The following is a 22,454-nucleotide window of genomic DNA, read 5'->3' as shown; positions in this document are numbered from 1 at the left end:
TTACTATGCATGCAACAATCACAAAAGAAATCAAATGATTGATGTTTCTATCTAATTCACTTTATGAAATCTTTTCTTTATATTCCTTTCTTAAAATAAGCTTTTCATCTTTTTCTTGGCTTAGCTTCTTGGGTGCTTTGCACTATTAGTTAAAAGTTTCGACTCTAAATGCTTTGTTTTCAAGTATTACCACTTGATACATAAGCACCACAAGCATGTAACTAGAGAATTCTTTAAGCTCATTTGTTTTTTTTCTTTAATCTCTACTCATTGATGCTCATAGCCTTGAGCTTTGAGGGAGAGCTTTGCACATGAGCCTAGACTTGACTCTAAGTATTTTTGTAACACCCTAATTACCCTAAACCTTACCGCATGCCATAAAGCAAAGGTTAATCAGAGGTCACGACAATCCTAAGGCTTATACATAAATATATATAGAAGGAATAATAATTCTAGAAGCCTGATGAAGAAATAAGCTCAAATACGGAATTACAAAAGTGTGAAACGTTCATACGAAGCCAGAAACTTTTTGGCACAAGATAAAGATAGAAGATAACAAAATATAAGAGTATAGTAATCATAAGATACTAGCCACAGCCTGCAGAGTTTAGGCTGACTAGTTGTATACAGACATACAGAGTTTTGATAGGTAAAACAGCATATACAAAATATCTCTCTCAAAGTAAGCCTCTAAGGCAAATAAAATACAAAAGTGAGAGTACCAATAAAATAATCAAAAGACTCCAAAACATGATAAAGGTCCTCCGCTCTGTCACCATCAAGCAACTCACCGAGGTTGGTTGCGACCTACATTTGAAAAATAACAACAAAGTATGAAATGAGAACTGGAAGTTCTCAGTATGGTAACAGCGCCCAGTAATGTAAGATATAAGACCCCGGGATGCTAAAGGCAATCCTAGAGCTTCATATCAACACAAGATTCAACTTAAGGCATAACTAAAATTTAAAACCATAACTTAAAACCATAATGGAAAGGGGTAAACTAACTTAAGGGATTTCTAACTATCAATTCACCGATGTCCCACAGCCTTCACCAGCCTAACCGCCATGCGATCCCATCGCCACCGCCTTTCGATCCTCCGCAATCCCAGTAGAAAATACAAGTAATAGCAATGCAAGTAAATCATAAGTATAAACATGTATATCAAGTAATTCATGAAGTAACTAAGCATGTTATACAATTAGGCAAACAATTCTAGTCGGCAAAGCAAGCAATCAGATAGAAGATGCATATGATGAATGCCTGATAGGCTGTGATATCACATTATGGTTCCACTGCCAACCCAACACACCTCCATAGAGATGTCGTCCTTTGGTCTCATAATGGGAACCCCCGAGATATCGTGCCCGGATCACAGTCTAGGATGTCAGTGCCTGCACACTATAGTGATTCCGAAGGGATGCGAGTGAGATACTCTTGCCACGGACCTCACATCTCAACGTAAGTAGGATGAACCATCGCCCTTATGCCGCCGCTGCGACCTCGACAGGTGGGATTAACCAAACCATCCCTGCTAGGCGCATAGCGTCTCAACAATCTTAGTATAAAAGAGTAATTCAGTGGCTTTTAGAAATCAATTTTTAATATATCAGTGATCCATTATTCCATTCCGAGTCCCAGACTCATCTCAACCACCATCAATTCATAATTTTCACCATTCATAGTCAGTGATCATCAACACAATACTCGGCCTTTTCACTCAACCAAATCCGTCCTCAGTACTCCAGAAACCTAAGTCTCCGTTTTCTAAACTTTTTACAAGAAAATATCTAATTAAACTTACCTAAAGCATCCCCCATGTTTTGACACCTAAAAACAAGCTAAAGGATCTTAGATAAGTGTTACGAAAGTTTACAAGCTTGTCGGGAAGGTAAAACAGACAAAAACAAGATTTCTATTAAAAAACAAGGCAGTGCGCGTACGCATATGATTGTGCGTATGCACGCCCAGGAGGATTTTCAAGAAGTGTGCGTACGCATACAAGTGCACGTACGCACAGAAGGTAAAAGTTTTCATTTTTAACACGCGCACAGATACGTGCGATCGCCTGAACAGACTGCCACTTCCAGCGTGTGCGTGCACATGAGGTTGTGCGTATGCACAACTTGCAAAATTCGTAGGGTGTGCGTGCACACCAAAGTGTGCCAGCGCTCCCAACAGTAGGCATCTCCCTTGTGCATACGCACGGTTTCAAAAATTCACAGGGTGTGGTTGAAGAACAATGTCCGGAGCACCCGCTTCCTTGAGAGTAACTCTCCTTGGAGCGGCCATAGTGTTGGCACCTAGATCAAAAGAAGAACTATTAGTAGTATCAACGGAAGAGTAGATAGTGCCTTCTTCGAATGACGATTCGGAATTAACTTCGGATATGGTTGGTGAATTGATAAAAACCTTTTCACCACCTCCAAAAGATAACCGCCTCCAAGCTTGCTTAATGTGAAGCAAAGTTTTTTCGCTTTCTGGATCAAATGCGGCTAAGCTCGGATCTGGTAGTGAACGCGTCATACAATGAAGAAAGTATAAAGATCATGACAACAAGTGGAACTAAGCAAAGATTAATCCTAACTAGCAATCAAACAAACAAACAATCAAAAGAAAAATGCAAGTATTCACATATCAACATATTCACACTAACCAATAACATGGCACACATATGCAATTCCCCGGCAACGACACCATTTTGATGAGAGATTTTTATGCCGGTATAGAAATTAGCAATAAATCCAATCGTGAGTATAGTCTAACCGACACGCAAATTTCACATCAAACAATTCTAAAATCTATAACTGAGAGTATTAGTCCTGAGTCGTCCTCCCTAGGAATTGCTTTAGAATGCACATCATTGATTAGGAAGTCTTTTGTGGTTTTGGGAGTTTGGTGTAAGAATTCAAGCTAACAAAAATGAACAACAATCAATCAAGATAAAAACCTTGGCTAAGGGTGAGTATTGGAAGTTCCATCATTATAGCTTCCATCAATTATGACAACAATTGATCATTGCTTCACTTAGTTAACCTCTTAATCATGGAGAAAAGTCAAGTGAAAGTAATTAACTTGAGTCACAAGTCCTAGTCTAACCCTAGGGAAGTCTAGCTTTAGTGACCTACAAGTTAATTAGCAATTCTCAATTGATAATCAACAAAGCATATTAACTTTTCAAGTGTTTTCAACAACTCAACCCCTAAGCCAAGAAAGAGAATTCTACTCCATAGCTAGGGTTGTTATTTCCTCAAATAATTGGTGAGCAATAGTGAGAGACATTATGAAATTGAGAAAAAGGAATTGAATTCAAGCTATCTACTTGAAGCAATTATCAACAATCAAACAATTAAATGAAATTCCTCAATTCATTAATCAAAATCAAAGTAACAAAGTCACAAATCTAAGATCCAAAGTGAACGAATCAAAAAGAACACTAATTGAGAGTAGGAGAGTAGATCTACAACTTGGATCAAAATAAAAGTGAGTTAGCAATTGATCTCACCAAAGAAATCCAAGAGAAATTGGAATAGAGAGAGCAAAATGCTAGAGAGAAGTTGGAATTTCTCTCTCTACAAAATGTAACTAACTAGGAAAATATCTAAAAATGTGTGTAATGAGTGAATGGATGTAGATCCCTTCAATCCTTGGTCTTCTTATGCCTTTTCCCGCCAAAACTCTGCTCCAAACAGGGTCTGTAACTACCCAAAAATCACCAGTCATGTTTTCTCTTTAAAAGTCACGTGCAGGCATCGATGCGTACGCGCACAGCACACGTACGCGTCCTTGGAGCTTTACGATCCATGCGCATGCGTCAAGCGTGTGTGCGCATCCATGAGGTTCTGGCTTAGCCATGCAAATGCGCCGGCTTCTGGCTTTGGCTTCTTCATGCCGATCTTGGTAGGGCGCATCCACGCGTACGCGTCACTGCTCAAAACTCCAAAGCAACAATTTTCCATGCTCCTTCCCTTTATGCATGCTTCATTCCTCTCTTCTAAGCCATCCTTGTCCTATAAGCTCTGAAATCACTTAACAAATGGATCACGACATCGAATGGTAATAGAGGAGGATTAAAATATATCTAATTTAATGCAAAAGAGGCATGTTTTCATTCATGAAGCAAAACTGGGAAAGGAACACAAAATCATGCATTTTTATATGAGTAAGTGTGAAAGAACATTGATAAAACCCTCAAAATCCATACAAGATAAATCATAAAAACAGGGTTTATCAACCTCCCCTCACTTAGACTATAGCATGTCCTCATGCTAAAGAAAAGCAAAAGACCAAAGGATCACAAGAGAATGAGATTCATGAGATGCAATCTACCTATATGAATGCAACTAAGATGGATGCTACTACCTACTTGGTCAAAGGCAAATCAATCTTCCAAGAACATACATGAGTACATAGGGCAAAATGATAAGATGATATACGAACTCTACCAATTCGAACATCAAAGTGAAGTGTGTGTAACTTGCATGAAGAATGCTTGTGAGAGCCGGGAACAAGAAATTGGGCTTCGAACCCTCATCGGAAGTGTTTGCACTCTATTCGCTCGGTGTATAGGGTTAATCACTCAATTCTCCTCTACTTCATGCTTTCCAAAATTTGTTCTTCCTCTAACAATCAACAGTTATCCTATGCATACATACATATATCATGAGGTCTTTTCTTAGGTTGTAATGGGGCTAGGGTCAAGGTATTGTTATATTTGGCCAAGTGGACTAAAATTTGAATCCTTTGATTAACCTAAGCTTCCCACCTAACCTATATAACATCCTATACAATTATGTACTAGCCTAACTACCCATTCCTCACTTTTTCACGTACTCATGCATTCATTTTTTATCGCTACATATATGCATTGATTGTTATTGAGCCTTACTTTGGGGCATTTTGTCCCCACTTTTTTTTTTCTTTCTTTCTTTTCCTTTTTCTTTTCTTTCTACGTTTTTTTTCTTTTTCATTATTCACTTTTTTTTTCTTTTCTTTTCTTTTTGTTTTTCTTTTCCTTTAATTTTCTTACCAACGCATATGTCTTACATGTTTGGTCAACACATGAGTATCTACTCACTTCCCAATATTTTTACAAAAACAACAACATACTCTTACCTCAACCAATGCCCCCTCCGTTTCCCCACACTTGAATGACACACACACTAGCCTAAGCCTATCAAAGATTTAAATAAGGACATTCATGGTTTTCCTCTTTTGACTTGTAATGTGCTAAAATTAAGAACAAGTGGGTTAATTGTAGGCTCAAAGTTAGTTACAAAGGTTTTTATAAGGTAAGGCTATTTGGGTAAGTGGCTAAGTGAAATGATAGCCTCAATCACATACATGCATTCATACATACAATAATGGACATATAGAGTCAAACAAATTAAGGATCACAATCATAGAGAGAGAGCAATGCAAACAAGAAGGAAGATAAGTGACTATAAGATGTAGCCACGCAATTAGGCTCAAAACTCACTTGCTTGTGTTCTCAACTCAAAATCCATGTTCCAAATTACATTCTTCAAGCAAGTTTAACATAAAATTTTCAAATTGGTAGGGTTGCCCTAGAATTCTAGTTCCTTGGAAAAGAAGTCATTACTCTAACCAAGTAGACCTAACAAGAAATAACTATCATGCAAATGGTGTCAAAAAGCAAAAACCTAATCATGGAATCTATCCTAATTAGCAAAAGAGATTCAAAGTATATTTGGGTGTTACCTATAGAGATCGGTCGACCGACCTCCCCACACTTAAAAGTTAGCACGGTCCTCTGTGCTATGAGTGAGGTGCGATGGGCGATCGGCTCCGGAATGTCCATCATCTCCTTCATCATCACTATCTTCACTTGATGTTGTGATAGATGTGGAGATCTCCAGTTCCTCCATAGGTGGGGTCACAACACTTAAAAGCTTCTTCACATAAGCGTACCGGCGTTGGTTTCACCGTTCATAATGATCCATCTTCTTGTGAAGATCCTTATGGCATTGGTGGGATGATCTTGGTGGTGCGGATGAAGTAGTGGAGACGCCCGCAGGAATGGCCATCTTAAGGTTCCCGGTGTCCGCCGGAGGCTTGAGATATTTCCCGGTTAGGACAACATTTCCATCTACCGGGATCATGGCCTTCCGATCCTTAGTCTCCCGGGGAACACCGGCTGCAGCAACTAGCTCGGTCACCAAAGCGGGGAAGGGTAGGTTTCCCTCAGCATGGATACGCCCCATGGCTTGTCGGATGATAGACGGGATGTTGACCGGTTTCTCTATAAGGACGCACCAAACCAATAAGGCTAGCTCGGCGGTGATAGATGACCCGTGGGTGCTTGGAAGCACATAATGGGCTAAGATTTGGGCCCATGCCTGAGCCTCGACAGTGAGAAAACACGCGTTAATGCCCTTGGGCCGGGGTATCATTCTCCCTTGAGTCAAAAACATCTCTGGTTGGGCTATGACCCGGAGAATGGAATCCCAATCAAAACCATATTCACAACGTTGCGACAAGACCTCTTGGTAAGCACCAATCCCATCCGTTAATGGCCCGGTCCTAAGCACTCCTTGAATAGCTTCCTCCGTGATGGGGACTTGCTTCTGACACACAAAAACTTATGCAAGAGAAGGTGAGTGGTAGTTGGAGTAAAACTCCACCACCCAAGATAGGTTGGCCTCCTGCGGTTGTCTTATGAGAAACCCCCATTGCCGCTGCTCGATGTGAGGTATCACAAACGGAACAACATGATCCGGAGGGGTAAGAAGAGGCTCCGCGTGATAGTTCTTTTCAATTATCATGGGGTATACAAGGTCACATCGGTTGGGGAACTTAGTTGGATCCCTCGGAGGGTTATCCTTCTCTAGTGCATCAACATTAACGATGCTCCTTGCCTTCTTGAGGTGGGGCTTAGCCTTAGGTGCTTGGTGTGCCTTGTTGGTGGGTCTTTGAGGTGCCTTTTTATTGGCCGGGTTCTTCGGCGCCTTTTCCTTATCCTTTTGGATGACAATCCTATAAAAGGGGGAAAGGAAGAGACATGAAACTCAAAGAAACACTCATAAATGGTAAACATGCAAGTGGGAAAGAAGGCCGTAAGAGAATAAGTGTCTTAAATACATGACAGCTGCAACATGTAAGTAAGACAACAATGGACATATTGGTAGGTCATGAGCATGTGATGCAAGAGGGGTATAAGCATGCAACTAAGAGGCATGAGAAGCATATGCTCAAGCATCAGTAACAAGAAGCAAGTCATAAGGGATGAGCATATGAATAAGAAACATGAATAGTAATAGGCTCAATGCACATAGGAATAAGCAAGTGAGTGAGAAAGAGCACTAAGTGGAAAGCATTAAGTCAAATTTGAAACCAAAACTCATATGTGTCTTTCCTCAAACACTTGGTGTGCAACCCTTAAGCAACAAACAAATGGAGGAAATGTAACAATGTAGCATCCTACAAAGCATTATCAATCATATATAGCACCTCATATTGCAAGGAAATTAAATATAACAAATTAACCCACTAATGCAAGAGAAATTTCCACCCTAACAACCATGACAAATAGAAAAAGAAAGGAAAAAGAAAACAAAAAAGTAAGCATGAATAAGAAGCTAACTAAGTAGAAAAGCAAAGAAATGCAACTAATGAAAGAAGAAGAAAGAAGAAAAACAAAGAAAATGGAAGGATGAAAATACCTTGAGAGGGAGAAGAAAGTAATTGAGGATGTAAGTGAGAGAAGAGGAGAAGAAAAATGGGGAAAGAGAGGAGAGAGAATAGTGTGGGACAGCCCGAAGTGGTGGTCGCCGGTGACCCGTGCCGCCGGTGAGAGGGGATGAGAAAGGGTGGTAGAAGTGGTTGAAGAAGGGAGTTGGAGTAGAGAAGTACCATTGGAGTGAAAAGAAGGAGAAAGGGTTTGAAAAACGGCGCGCTGCAGTGTTTCTGCGTCATGGGAATGACGCGCATACCATCCACGCGTACGCGTGGATGGGCAGAAGACAGAAAGGACGCGGAAGCGTCGCCCACACGTACGTTGTGGGCAGCAGAAGTAGATTGGACGCGTACGTGCCAGGTGCGTGCACGCGTGAGTGGTCGTTATGCTAGTGGCACAATGCTTGCCTAAAACTCGCGTAACTCTCTGGTCTGAGTACCAGGAGTTGGCTGTAGTAAGATCGACGCGCACGCGTACGGTGCGTGCATCCGTGGAATTGGCAGAAGGAAGATGGACGCATAAGCGTCAAGTACGCTGCCACGTGAGTGGGAGTTGTGCTCCCGGCATAGTGTTGGCGAAACGTTTGTGCAACTCTCGGGAAAAATGTACTAAGAGTTTGAGTTGTGCGATTGATGCGGACGCGGCATGTACGCTTACGTGTCGATTCGTAAACCAGCAGAAGGACGCGTACACGCCAGCTGCCCGCGCACGCGTGAGCTAGGTTAGACGCAGGGCATAGTGTCAGCCCAAAGTTTGCCTAACTCTCTGGAAATGTACCAGTGGTGCAGGTGGCGCAGTCGGCGCGAACGCGTGGGTTGCGCATTCAGAATAATCACGAGCGCGTACGCACCAGATGCGCGCACGCGTGAGTGGAGTTGGGCGTGGGGCTCAGTGCTGGCTCTATTCTTGCATAACTCTCTGGATTTTTGTACCCGGAGCTGCGAAGGCCATCGACGCGTACGCGTCTAGCACGCCTACGCGTGGATCCCCTTTTTTTTCATAGACATGACGAAATGCATCTTTATCACAAATTTAGTAGGCAAGCAAGCCAAATGGGCCAAAAACACCCTAAACTCCATGCAATACCTAAAAATTGGGTGTTTTCTACCACACTATCAATCCACCTACTTAAAATCAATGCAATCCTTCATGAATATCACAACTAGGTCAAATAAAATAAAATCTATCCAAACAAGCTCTAAAATCAAGTCTATCCAAACTAGGCATTCACCAAATCAAGCAAGAGTTTAAAACTATATACAAAATGGACAAAAAGGGTAGATCTCACCATGGTGGGGTGTCTCCCACCTAGCACTTTTGTTTAATGTCCTTAAGTTGGACAGTCATTAGCTCAATTCTCTTTGCCATGAGGTGCAACTTCCAAAAGGAACACCTCCATCTCCTTGTTGCTTTTCATCTTTTCACCATGATACAACTTTAGACGATGCCCATTAACCTTAAAGATGTCGGGACTTGATGGATGGCGCAAATGATAGACCCATAAGGTTCCGCCATCTCTACTTGATAGGGTCCTTCCCATCTTGACCTTAGTTTTCCAGACAATAATCGTAATCTTGAATTATAGAGGAGGACGAGGTCGTCGGCTCTAAATTCCCTTCTTCTTATGTTCGTATCATGCACGGCTTTCATCCTCTCCTTGTAAAGCCTAGAGTTCTCATAGGCTTCTAACCTCAAACACTCCAATTCTACTAGTTGTAGCTTTCTCTCAATTCTGGCCCCTCTCAAACTTGGATTGCACTCCTTCACGGCCCAATATACTTTATGCTTTACCTCCACCGGTAAGTGGCAAGCTTTGCCATATACCAACCGAAAGGGACTCATGCCAATTGGCGTCTTGTACGCTGTTCGGTAGGTCCATAGTGCGTCGGTAAGCTTAGCACTCCAATCTTTTCTATTAGGCTTCACAATCTTTTCTAATACGCGCTTGATGTCCCAATTGGAAACCTCGGCTTGGCTGTTCGTTTGGGGGTGATAGGCCGTGGCTACTTCGTGTATGATGCCATATTTCTTCATGAGTCCTTCCATTCTTTTATTGCAAAAATGTGAACCTTGGTCACTCACGATTGCTCGTGGTGACCTAAAGCGAAAAATTATGTTATTCCTCACAAAAGAAAGGACTACATTAGCATCGTTCGTCCGGGTGGATATTGCTTCCACCCATTTGGACACATAATCAACGGCAAGTAGAATGTAGAGAAAACCATTAGAGTTTGGGAATAGCTCCATGAAGTCAATACTCCACACATCAAAAATCTCACAAAAATAGCATGGTTTGTTGGTGGTATTTCATCCTTCTTGGAGATATTACCAAATCTAATTCATTGAGAACAAGATTTACAAAAGAGGAAAGGTGCGGGATACCAAGTAATTGGCTATTGGTGCATACCAAGGAATGACTTCCGAGATTGCTTGCAAGCTCTCAAAGGGGAAAGAATCATTAATAGGAGTGGAATCGCCCTTGGTATGTTCAAGGCAACTTAAGTGATCCACCACTAGGTTTTGTGAACCACTCCTATCTTTGATTTCCAAGTCAAATTCTTGCAATAATAAAACCCATCTAATCAATCTCGGTTTGGATTCCCTTTTAGCCAACAAATATTTTAACGTCGCATGATCCGAGTACACTACCACCTTAGAACCAAGTAGATAAGCTCGAAATTTATCCAAAGTGAAAACAATAGCCAATAGTTCTTTCTCAGTGATAGTGTAATTGGATTGGGCTCTATCCAATATTTTTTATGCATAGGCTATGACATATGGATTCTTACCCTCTCATTGTGCTAACACGGCTCCCACCGTATAGTTTTAAGCATCACACATTATTTCGAGCGGCTGACTCCAATCCAGCCCTCTCACGATGGGAGCTTGGGTTAATGCCACCTTAAGCTTGTCAAAAGCCTCCATGCACTCCTTGCTTAGATCAAACTCAACATCCTTTTGCAACAATCGAGATAGAGCCAATGCCACCTTACTAAAGTCCTTGATAAATCTTCGGTAAAAACCTGCATGTCCAAGGAACGAACGGACTTCCCTATCAGATTAGGGGTAAGGCAAGCTAGATATAACATTGATCTTTGCTGGATCTATAGAAATACCATCTTTGGAAATAATATGTCCTAAAACAACACCTTGTCTAACCATAAAATGAAACTTCTCAAAATTAAAGACAAGGTTTGATTTAGTACATCTTTCCAAAACTTTTGCAAGGTTATCCAAGCAATGATCAAAAGAGTCCCCATAGACACTGAAGTCATCCATGAACACTTCCATGCATTGCTCTAGAAGATCCGCAAATATGCTCATCATGCACCTTTGGAAAGTTGCCGATGCATTGCATAAGCCAAATGGCATATGCTTATAGGCATAAGTTCCAAAGGGGCACGTAAATGTAGTTTTTTCTTGATCTTCTAAAGTAATATGTATTTGGAAGTACCCCGAATAGCCATCTAGAAAACAGTAATGAGATTTATCGGATAACTGATCAAGAATTTGATTGATAAACGGTAGCAAAAAATGATCCTTTCTAGTGGCCATGTTTAACCGTCGGTAGTCAATGCACACCCGCCAAGAGTTTCGCACCCACGTAGCTATAAGCTCCCCACTCTCATTCTTGATTGTGGTCACCCAAGATTTCTTTGGCATAACTTGGATGGGACTCACCCATTCACTATCCGAAATGGGGTAAATGATGTCCGCCTCTAATAACCGGGTGACCTCTTTTTTCACAACCTCTAGAATGGTAGGATTTAATCGCCTTTGAGGTTGTCGAACGGGTCTAGCTCCTTCCTCTAGGAATATTCGGTGCTCGCATACTTGGGGGCTTATGCCCACTAGATCCGTCAAGCTCCAACCTATGGCCCTTTTGTTCTTCCTCAAAACATGAAGCAACTTCTCTTCTTTTTGAGGAGTGAGTTCCCTTCCAACAATCACCGAGAACTTGTGGGCTTCATCAAGGTATGAGTACTTTAGGTGGGGTGGTAATGGCTTCAATTCTACATTTTGCTCTTGACTTGACACTTGAACATCCGGTGGTTCTGGATGGGGTGAGGTGTTCTCTTTATTCAGTTCTTCAATCATACTTTTCTCATCTAGCTTTGCATAATGCACTTCTGCCACAATGTTGTCAATTAAGTCACACTGGAATATGGAATGGTTCTCCGGTGGGTGCCTCATCACTTCATCTAGGCTAAAACTTACGACTCTCTTGTCGATCTCAAATGAGTAAGTTCCCGAATAGGCATCCAACTTGAATCTAGAGGTTCTCAAAAATGGCCTCCCAAGTAGGATGGATGATGTCCTTTCGGATTCACTAGGTGGCATCTCAAGGATATGAAAATCAATTGAAAATACCAAACCCTTAATGTTTACCAACACATCTTCTGTAATACCCGTCACGGTTATTATGCTCTTATCCGCCAAGACAAACCTAGCCGCCGACCGCTTCAACCGTGGGAGCTTCAATATATGATAAACGGAAAGAGGCATAATACTAACGCATGCACCAAGATCACACGTACAATCAATGAATTGAACTCCATCTATGGTACAAGTAACCATGCACGGGCCCGGATCGCCACACTTTTCCGGTAATGCTCCCATTAAAGCCAAAATAGAACTCCACAATGGAATAGTTTCTAACTCATAAATTCTATCTTTGTTCACAATGGAATAGAAACTTTGCATATTTAGGTACTTGATGGATAGTTGATAAACCACTATTTTATGATTTATCTTATGCTCAATTGAGTGGTTTATATCAATTCTTTACTCACTTATTCATACTAATTGCATGGTTTTACATTTTCCTTCCTGATTTTGTGCTACGATTGAAAACATATTTCTTTGGTCTTAATTTATCTAATTTTAATCCTCTCTTATCACCATTCGATGCCTTGATATGTTTGTTAAGTGATTTCAGGGTATATAGGGCAGGAATGGCTTAGAGGATGGAAAGAAAGCATGCAAAAGTGGAAGGAATACAAGAAACTGAAGGAATTGTAAATGAGGCGATTCTAGTTGCATTGGAAAGTTAACATCCGGGGCTTCACAACGGTATATAATTTGCCATAGCTGCCCTGAAGATAAGTGACGCGCACGCGTGGATCACGTGCACGCATGACCTGGAGAAAATTCAATCCACGGGTACACATAGACGACGCGTACGCGTGACTTTGCTGGGTGCTGAATGTATCAGAAATCGCTGGGGCAATTTCTGGCCTATTTTTGACCCAGTTTTTTGCCCAGAAAACACATATTAGAGGCTACAAAGTGGGAGAATCAATCAATTTAAAAAAACAACATTCATTATTCACAATTTCAGGCTTTATATGTAGATTTCTAGAGAGAGAGGCTCTCTCCTCTCTCTTAGGATTTATGATTTCTCTTAGGTTAGGTTTACTTCTTCTTCACAATTCCAAGTTCAATGTTCCTTTAATTTAGTTTCTTTTCTACTTTTATTTATTCTAAGCATTCTACTTTATTTATTCCCTTTATTGATCACTTTATGTTGCTACTTTGATTTATGAATTCTCATGTTTTATTTGATTTTCTATTTAATGCAATTTGAGGTATTTCAGATTTATGATTGCTTTCTTGTCTTTATGTTATTGATGCTTTCAATTTAATTTAGATTTCTCCCCTTTTGGCTTCGGTAGAGTAATTGGTGACACTTGAGTTATCAAACTCCTTTGTTGATTGATATTTGAAGTTTGCTGGTTGATTTGGATCCCTCTAAAGCTAGTTTTTCCTTAGGAGTTGACTAGGACTTGAGGAATCAAATTGATTAGTCCACTTGACTTTCCTTTATTTAGTAAGGGTTAATTAAGTGGGAGCAACGGACAATTCTCATCGAAATTGATAAGGATAACTAGGGTAGGATTTCCAGTTCTCATACCTTGCCAAGAGTTTTTTTCGAGTTATTAATTTACTTTCTTGCCAATTTATTTCCTTGTTCCCTATTTTAAAAACCACAAAAAGATATAATCTCATAACTAATAATAATTACACCTCCCTGCAATTCCTTGAGAGACGACCCGAGGTTTAAATACTTCGGTTATAAATTTTATTGGGTTTGCTTTAGTGACAACCAAAACTTTTGTACAAAAGGATTCTCTGTTGGTTTAGAAACTATACTTGCAACGAGAACTTATTTGTGAAATTCTTTACTAGCAGAAATCCGTTTGTCAAAATGGCGCCGTTGCCAGGGAATTGCAAACGTGTGCCTTATTATTGGTTATTATAAATATTTGCTTTTTCGTTTCTTTGTTAGTGTTTCTAGTTTTAGGAGTTTATTTTCATTAATTTTTTTATTAGTTTTTATTTTCTTTAGCTACTATGAATTCTCACCCCTTTGGTCTCAAGTTTGGTTTCAATATTGTTGTAAGGAATGGAAGCTATAATGAGAACAGGCATCAAGGTTGGAAGAATCAAAGATGGGAGGAGCCATAAGGATTTGATCAACCCTCTTGGCAACAACCCCCTCCAATGTGCTATAACCAACAACCATTCTGTGATGCATGCCAAGACAATAGTTATGGTGGACCCTTTCTTGACAACCAACCTGCACCAAACTACTATGGTCAAGAGCCATTCCAGGGTGCATATCAAGATGATGAATATGGTGGACCCCCTTGTAGTTACCAACAAGCCCCACCATATGCTTATGAACCACCTCCTCAACATAAATCTGAACCACCATACTCACAAGCCTCTTTCCACCATTCACCTCCATATGACCCTAATCCTTATCCACCACACCAACCACCATATGAACCACACCCAGAACCACCACCTCAATCTTCACCATCTCCATATCCTTATCAAGAAGAACCACCTCCGTATTATGAGCCCTTTCTCCCAACAAATGAACCCTCCTATCCACCCCAACCTACATTGGATAATAACACACTCATCTCTAACATCATTGGTCTCACCTCTACACTCCAAAATTTTATATCCCGCATGAACCAACCCTCTACCTCCAATATTCAACCCTCAAGCTCTAGTGCACTTCTTTTTCAACCACATAATGATCTTTCTATCCCATCACTACCCTCCATGGAAGAGCACCCACATCCATCAATTCAAGAGCAAGATGATCCCAGTTATGCTATTGACATGGAACAAGATAGAAGGGATCGTCTTTGCGAATTCATACTTCATAAGAAGCTAGAGGAGGCCCTACAGGTAGTAGAGATCCTTGAAGTCGAAGGAGTGGTTGAAGAATTAGTGAAGGAAGACATCAAGGAAGAGTCTGATTTTGTCTTAGAGCAAGAGGAGGCCCAAAATATAGAGGTAGAAAAGACCCTTGAAGATGAAGGAGTAGTTGAAGGGAGTTGTCATGGAAAGGAAATCATCAAGGAGGAGTACGATTTTATACTAAAACAACTGAACAAAGTAGCAATTATTGAAGAGGATGAAGTGGTTGCAGACTTAGGAGATGCTGAACCTCCATGGGAAAGTCCAGTCATAGCGCCTCCTTCCAAGATGTTTGATGTTGATATTGAGGAGGGTGTACAACCTCCAAGGCATATCATGGCTGAAGACTTTGAAGAGGTTGATCAAGAGATGAAGATTAACGAAGAAGAAGCACAACCTCCCATACCCTAGGTAGGCAATGAAGAAGATATTGAATTGGAAGAAAGCTACCAAGAGGAAGCGGTTGAAGTTGAAAAGGCTTGCAAAGAGGTGGAAGTTGTCAGGGAAGAGCTCGAGGGAATAGAGCCGGAAATCACCTTGCCAAAGTTGTTGGAGACTTCTTCCCCAAAGCCATTACCATCCAATACAACATTCAAGTGGGAAACATTCTTATCTTTGACCTTTACTTTCCCACTTGAATATGGTTTACTTGAGACAGATGGTCAGCTTAGAGCTCTTTGTGGCTATAAGAGTAAGAGGGAGATGGTTAGTGGTTGGCAACACAATCCTAGGTTCATTGTGATATGAAGTTCATGGCTGAATTATCATGGTTGGAAGAATATTAAATTGTATGGGTCTAGGAAGTTGTTTGGATGCCTCAGTGAGAATTCGGATTGCTTACCACCCGGTTAGAACAAAGATGGTCAACAAGAAAACAGATGCAAAAGCAAGGTTTGGGACCCCAGAATTCATTCCAACAATCAATACTTTTGGGGCTTTGTCACTTACTTTAGATTGCTTGACGGCTGTATGTTCCTAGTTTGGGATCCCGGAGGCCATTAGAATTACAGACATTGGTGGGATTCAAAGATCAGTACAAGCACAAGCCATCATGACAAGGAGCTCACCAAATGTCCAACTTAAGGACTTTAACTAAAAGTGCTAGGTGGGAGACAACCCACCATGGTATGATCGTCTCTTTATATTCTTAGTTATATTTTATTTTAATTTTATCAGTGTTAATTCGTAAATTATGCATCATCATCTGCATTCTGCATTCTGCATATATATATATATATATATATATATATAAGGAAAAGAAAGAACAGCGCGTCCCACGCGCACGCGTCACATGCGACGTTAAACCTTACAGAAAGTTACGCAAGAGCTGTGCAGGAAGGGTGCCTTGTGCACGAGCCAACCCACGCGTACGCGTGGGCAATGCGTGTGCCTCACCTGTATTTTAGTCACCCCGCGTATGCGTGGATCGCCAGATCGGTGTCAACGGGTGATTTGGCCAAGAGTTGTGCTACCTTGGTGCTGGTATTGTGCGTTTAGCACAACCAGTGGTCACGCGTACGCGTGACCGACGCTTACGCGTCACTAGGATTCTTGCTCACCCACGCGTAAGTGTGGACGACGCTTACGTGTCGCCTCTTCTTTTGCACACCCACGCGTACGCGTGGGCGACACTTACGCGTCGCTTCACAGATTCCATTCTTCTCCTTTTCTCTCTCCTTTCTCATTCTTTCCTCCTCCTTTCCTACTTTCATCTCCTCCCTCTTCCTTCTCATTTTTTTTCTCATTACATTTACATTCTTTTATTCATTGCATATTAACTGTCTGCATGTTTTTATTTTCTTTTCTATGTTTATTATTTTTCTATTGGTGTTAAATGTCCTTATTCCACTGTTGCATTTCTCTTACTTTCTTTTGGTGCTTAGTGACTTGTTTTACACTGTTGGATGATATTATTTATTTGTCAATGCCAATCTTTTATGATACCTATATCCCTTTTTGCATTGACATGACCTTATACTATCTTGTATTACCCACACTCTCTCCCCGATTATTACAACTTTTGCACTATTGATATGCCATTTGCTTCTACTATTTTCTCACTTGCATGTTGTAGCTACCATGTAATTGAGACCCTTATTATTTGGCATTAACCCACCCATAATTTATTTATTTTCTTATCTTTATTTCTGGGTTACTTTTCTTCTTTTCCTCTTCTTTCTGGATGGCCACCAAAGAAGGGAAAGGGAAAGCTTCTAAATGGGGAGACAAACAAGTCTATCTGCACAATCCTTGGAGAAAAGCGTCAATTGGAGCCACTCAACCACTTGTACATCTTAGCATGCAACGAGGACGGTGCAATCTTTAAGTGTGGAGAGGTCAATACCGACTTCTATGGGTTTGTTATTTTCTTCTCACCACCAATTTTTTATTTTCTGGGTTAGTTCATTGTTGCATTTGCATGTTTGATTGCATGTTTGTTTGATTTTGTGCATGTTTCACCACTACTTGGTTGAAGTGATGAGTTATTTTTCAAGACCCTTTTTATAGCATTTCACTAATTTAAATTAAAACCTTTTGTGTTAAACTTGTTTGAGGATTGTAATTTGGAATAAAGTTTATAGCTAAGAACACACAACCTGTGAGACTTGAGCTTAATTACATGTTTACACTATTTAACCATAATATTTTATTCTTGTGTGTTTTCTTCTCTATAATTGCAATCTTTGCTTTGTTCCATTCTATATGTCCATTGTTTAGTTATTTACATGCATGCATATGATTGAGGCCATCATTTGTTATAAGCTCACTTATCCCAAATAGCCTACCCTTTCAATTACCTTTGTTTGCCACCTTAAGCCTTTTTAATCCCCGTTTGTTTTATATTTTACCACATCACTAACCTTAAGCGGAAAAAATAATTAATTACCCCAAATTGAATCTTTGGTTAGCTTAAGATATAGATTGTGTATCAATTAAGTGTGGGGAACTGTGCGAACTTGGGTTGATGAAATGGTGCTGCGTTTCATTGACAAAATATTGGGAATTTGGGTATCTACTCATGTGAGACCAGAAAAATTAAAATTCCATGTGCATTGATATGTTATGTTTGCTTTTACATTTAAAATAATAATAATAATAATAATAATAATAATAATAATAATAATAATAAATAAAAAAATAAAAAATAAAAATAAAAAAATAAAAAAAGAAGAATATATATATATAATATAAATATACAAATAGGGGACAAAATTACCCCAAAATCACTCATGATGTTTGCATTGGTACATTAAATATTTGTTGATTGGTTAGGTGAAGAACAAAGTTTAGAAAGCATAACTAGGGAAGAGTAGAGTGATTACCCTATACACTTGAGTAATTAAGAGTGCATATACACCATCAGTGAGGGTTCAATGCTTGATTCTATGTTCCCTGCTTTTATGAGCTATCTTTTCACAAGTTTACTTGTCTTTTATTATATGATTTGAATTAGTGGAATTTGATTTATGTTTGTCTTAGAGAACTTATTTACTTTTAACCAAGTACACAGAAATATCTTAGCATATAGTTGCATTCATAGGTTGCATCTCATGAGTCTTACTCTCCCTTATTTAGTCTTTTGATCTCCTTGAGCTTAGCATGAGGACATGCTAATGTTTAAGTGTGGGGAGATTGATAAACCACTATTTTATGGTTTATCTTATGCTCAATTGAGTGGTTTATATCAATTCTTTACTCAATTATTCATATTAATTGCATGGTTTTACATTTTCCTTCCTGATTTTGTGCTATGATTGAAAACATATTTCTTTGGTCTTAATTTAGCTAATTTTAATCCTCTCTTATCACCATTCTATGCCTTGATATGTGTGTTAAGTGATTTCAGAGTTTATAGGGCAGAAATGGCTTAGAGGATGGAAAGGAAGCATGCAAAAGTGGAAGGAATACAAGAAACTGAAGGAATTGCAAAGCTATCCAGCCTGACCTCCTGGTGCTAAATTGACCATAACATGAGCTACAAAGGTCCAAATGAGGCGGTTTTAGTTGCGTTGGAAAGCTAACATCCGGGACTTCGCAACGATATATAATTTACTATAGTTGCTCCGAAGATAGGTGACATGCATGCCTGCATCACGCGCACACATGACCTGGAGAAAATTCAATCCACGCGTACGCGTGGACGACGCGTACGCATGACTTTGTCACATGCTGGACGTATCAGAAATCACTGGGGGTTATTTTTGAGCTATTTTTGACCCAATTTTTGGCCCAGAAAACACATATTAGAGGCTACAAAGTGGGGGAATCAATTAATTCAAAAAAATAACATTCATTATTCACAATTTTAGGTTTTAGATGTAGATTTCTAGAGAGAGGCTCTCTCCTCTCTCTTAGGATTTAGGATTTCTCTTAGGTTAGGTTTACTTCTTCACAATTCCAGGTTCACTATTCCTTTAATTTAGTTTCTTTTCTACTTTTTTTTTATTCTAAGCATTCTACTTTATTTATTCCCTTTATTGATTACTTTATGTTGCTACTTTGATTTATGAATTCTCATGTTTAATTTGATTTTCTATTTAATGCAATTTGAGGTATTTCAGATTTATGATTGCTTTCTTCTATTTATGTTATTGATGCTTTCAATTTAAGTTAGATACCCCTTTTAGCTTTGGTGGAGTAGTTGGTGACACTTGAGTTATCAAACTCCTTTGTTGATTGATATTTGAAGTTTGCTGGTTGATTTGTGTACGAGATGTCTCCAGTATGGGTTGAGGGAGGGATCAAGAACTTGCGGGTCAAGACTAGTGCCGGATCACTAGGTTGGAGCGGTAGGGAGAGGTACCTGCAAAGACACTCCTACGCTCAAGTCAGAATGGATCTGAGAGGTATAAGGTATGAGGAATGAATGAATACCTGGAGGGACTAGAGTCATTTATTTATAGGTGGTGGTGAATATCATATCTTATCTTGTTTGGTTAAGATAAGGGAGACATTTGATTTCAAAAGTTGGTTAGGAGTTCTTATCGGGCCACTTTTGGTCCCTTTGAGTGCTGGAGTAGGTTTTGGACCTGGGCAACCAGGTCTGGAGTTATTCCGGATGTAGGATCCGTGAGTTGGATCCGTAACAGTTGCCCCCGTAATGGGAGGACGATAGAGATCGGTCTCTGTCGCTGAGAGGTATGGTTTTGGTCGCTTCGTCGTTTCATCGGGTCGTTTGATAGATGTCGTTTTTCACGTGGGTCGGCGGCCCGGTAGCAATTTTCATGTTTTTGGGCTTGGTTCGTCTTCCGTGCCGTTTGTTTGGTGTGAACCTTCCGTTTCCTTGCGCCCGTTTAATTTTTCGAGGCGTGCTTTTTGGTTTCCCGAAGGGGCATTTATTGTAAGGGAAAATTTCCCGTTTTTGCCCTTCTGCGCTATCTTTATTCTTCGTGGTATTTTCGTCTTTCTTCTTTGGGTTTAAAAACTGTTTTGGTTCCCATTTTCCTTTCCCTTGTTGTTTTTTCTAGTTCTAAGCTTTCGAGAGTAGTTTCCCTCTATTCTGGTGCTGTTCTGTGTTTCTGGTTGTGTTCCTGCTCTTCTATTTCCAGCATTCTTCAGGCTTTCGCTTCGCATTATCAGGTTAGCCTTCATTATCAGGTTAGCCTTCTTATTTTGCAGTTATTCTATTCCTGTCTGCTTTTTCATTTCTATGTTTTTAGTGTGGATTGGGGTTGTCTTTTTTATGTATGGTGTTTCTGTTCTTTTGGGTGGTGGGATTCGTAGGGTGGTTGAGCACCGCTGTGTAGTTGGTAGTGGGTCATGGTATTTGCTTCAATTTTTCCTTGCCGTTTTCTACCGTGTGGTTTGGGCTGATGGTGGTGCTCATCGATGTTTTAGGTATGGCGCGTCGAAGGACTGAGGGTGTGAGGGCTCTGGTGATATCAGCGGGGGGCGTCCCTGCCCTTTACTCCTGGGTAACCAGTGATGTGTGGGGAACACCGTCGCGGATGACAGAGGCAGACCTCCAACGGCTTCATGATGAGGGGGCTGTTTGCGGGGGCGGTGACGCCGAGCGTCATTATGAGTTTTTTGTTCCGGGGGTTGACGAGAGGGTTTGTTATACTAATTTGGATTCGCCAACCGTTACGGATTGGTTATGGGTGTACGAAGCAATGTTCACCCGTCTTGGCGTGCGGTTGCCCTTTTCCCCTTTCGTTCAACAGTTGTTGAGCCGATGTTCCGTGGCACCGTCCCAGCTGCATCCGAACAGTTGGGCGGCGATCTGGGCTTTTGAACTCGTGTGTGAGTTTCTGGAGCTTCCGGTGTCTGTGAATGTATTCATTTTTCTCTTCTTGTGCACCCTTCCCTCCAAGGAGGGGAAGCACAATAAGGGGTATATGTCTTTTAGGGCCCAGCCTCATTGTCGGGTTTTTGGCTTGTATGAAGATTCTTTTCATGGGTTTAAGAGTGGATATTTCAAAGTCCGTCCTGCAAGGGGGCATCATCCGTTCTGGCTGACGTTGGAGGGTGAACGGCAGTTCCCCACATATTGGAATTTTGGGGCGGGGCCATCCGTTCTTACCCGGGTAACGCAGGAGTTCTTGACTGCGGAGGACCGGGATGTCACCCTCGTCTTATGGCAGTTGTTTGGGGAGCGTCCTCTTAATCACAGGGACGTGATGGGTGACCCGGTCGCTTGTTGGACCTATGTCGGTGTGTGATCTATGTTTTGTTTTGTACTTCTCTTTTTTTTTTGGTTCCGAGTTGGGTACTTATGCTTTTTTCTTCTTTTGATTTTTTTTTTGCAGTTGAGATGGCTGGGGGTTTGACGACTCTTGCAAGGTTGAAGGCTCAATTGTCTCAGGGGACTTCTTTTGGCGGTACTCCCTCCACTCCGACCTGACGACCCCCTGATGATACGAGAACTGTCTCTGAGGATCTCGCGTTGACTGAAGGTGGCACCGAAGGGTCAGGTCGGGGTGTGGGGATTGATGATGATGCGGTGGTGGTGTCACCAGAGGGTGCTTCCCGGAAGTGGAAGCGCTCAGAGGATGTTGATAGTGAGAATTTGGTGGAGGGGGAGGGTGCGGTCCCGTCGGTGATGGATCGTCGTTTTGACGCTCCAGCCTTTATCGATGAGTACCTTATACCCGGCACGGAGGATTTCTTCCGTGAATGTGATGTGACCTTTCAGGCTAAGTCCCTTTACCGTTCCCTTCTTCATTCCGCTGTGATTTTTCAGAAAGTCGAGCCTGTGGTGGCTCAGGTGGGCCTTCTGGACAAGAAATTTTGTCAATCTCAGGCCGAGGTGGCGAGGTTGAAGGGGTTGCTTACGGATGCCGAGTCGGCGAGGGAGCGGGCAGTGAAGTCATCTGAGGAGTCTGGTGCTGAGATCCTTCGCCTTTCCCAGGTTGAGACTTCTCTTTTGTCTCAACTTAGTGAAGAGCAGAGGAAGGCTTCGGATGCCGAGTCCCGGGCAGCTGTGCTTTTAGCCGATGTCGGTACGCTGAAGGATGAGGTGGCTAGTTTGAAGGCGGAGGTCATAGTTTTAAAAGAGGAAAAAACTGTGTTGCTTGCTGATGTTAAGGAAACTATTGC

This window comes from Arachis hypogaea, chromosome 17 (genome assembly GCF_003086295.3).
Source record: "Arachis hypogaea cultivar Tifrunner chromosome 17, arahy.Tifrunner.gnm2.J5K5, whole genome shotgun sequence".
NCBI classification, from domain to species: domain Eukaryota; kingdom Viridiplantae; phylum Streptophyta; class Magnoliopsida; order Fabales; family Fabaceae; genus Arachis; species Arachis hypogaea.
The sequence above is the reverse complement of the archived record's forward strand: the minus strand, read 5'-3'. Positions refer to the sequence as shown.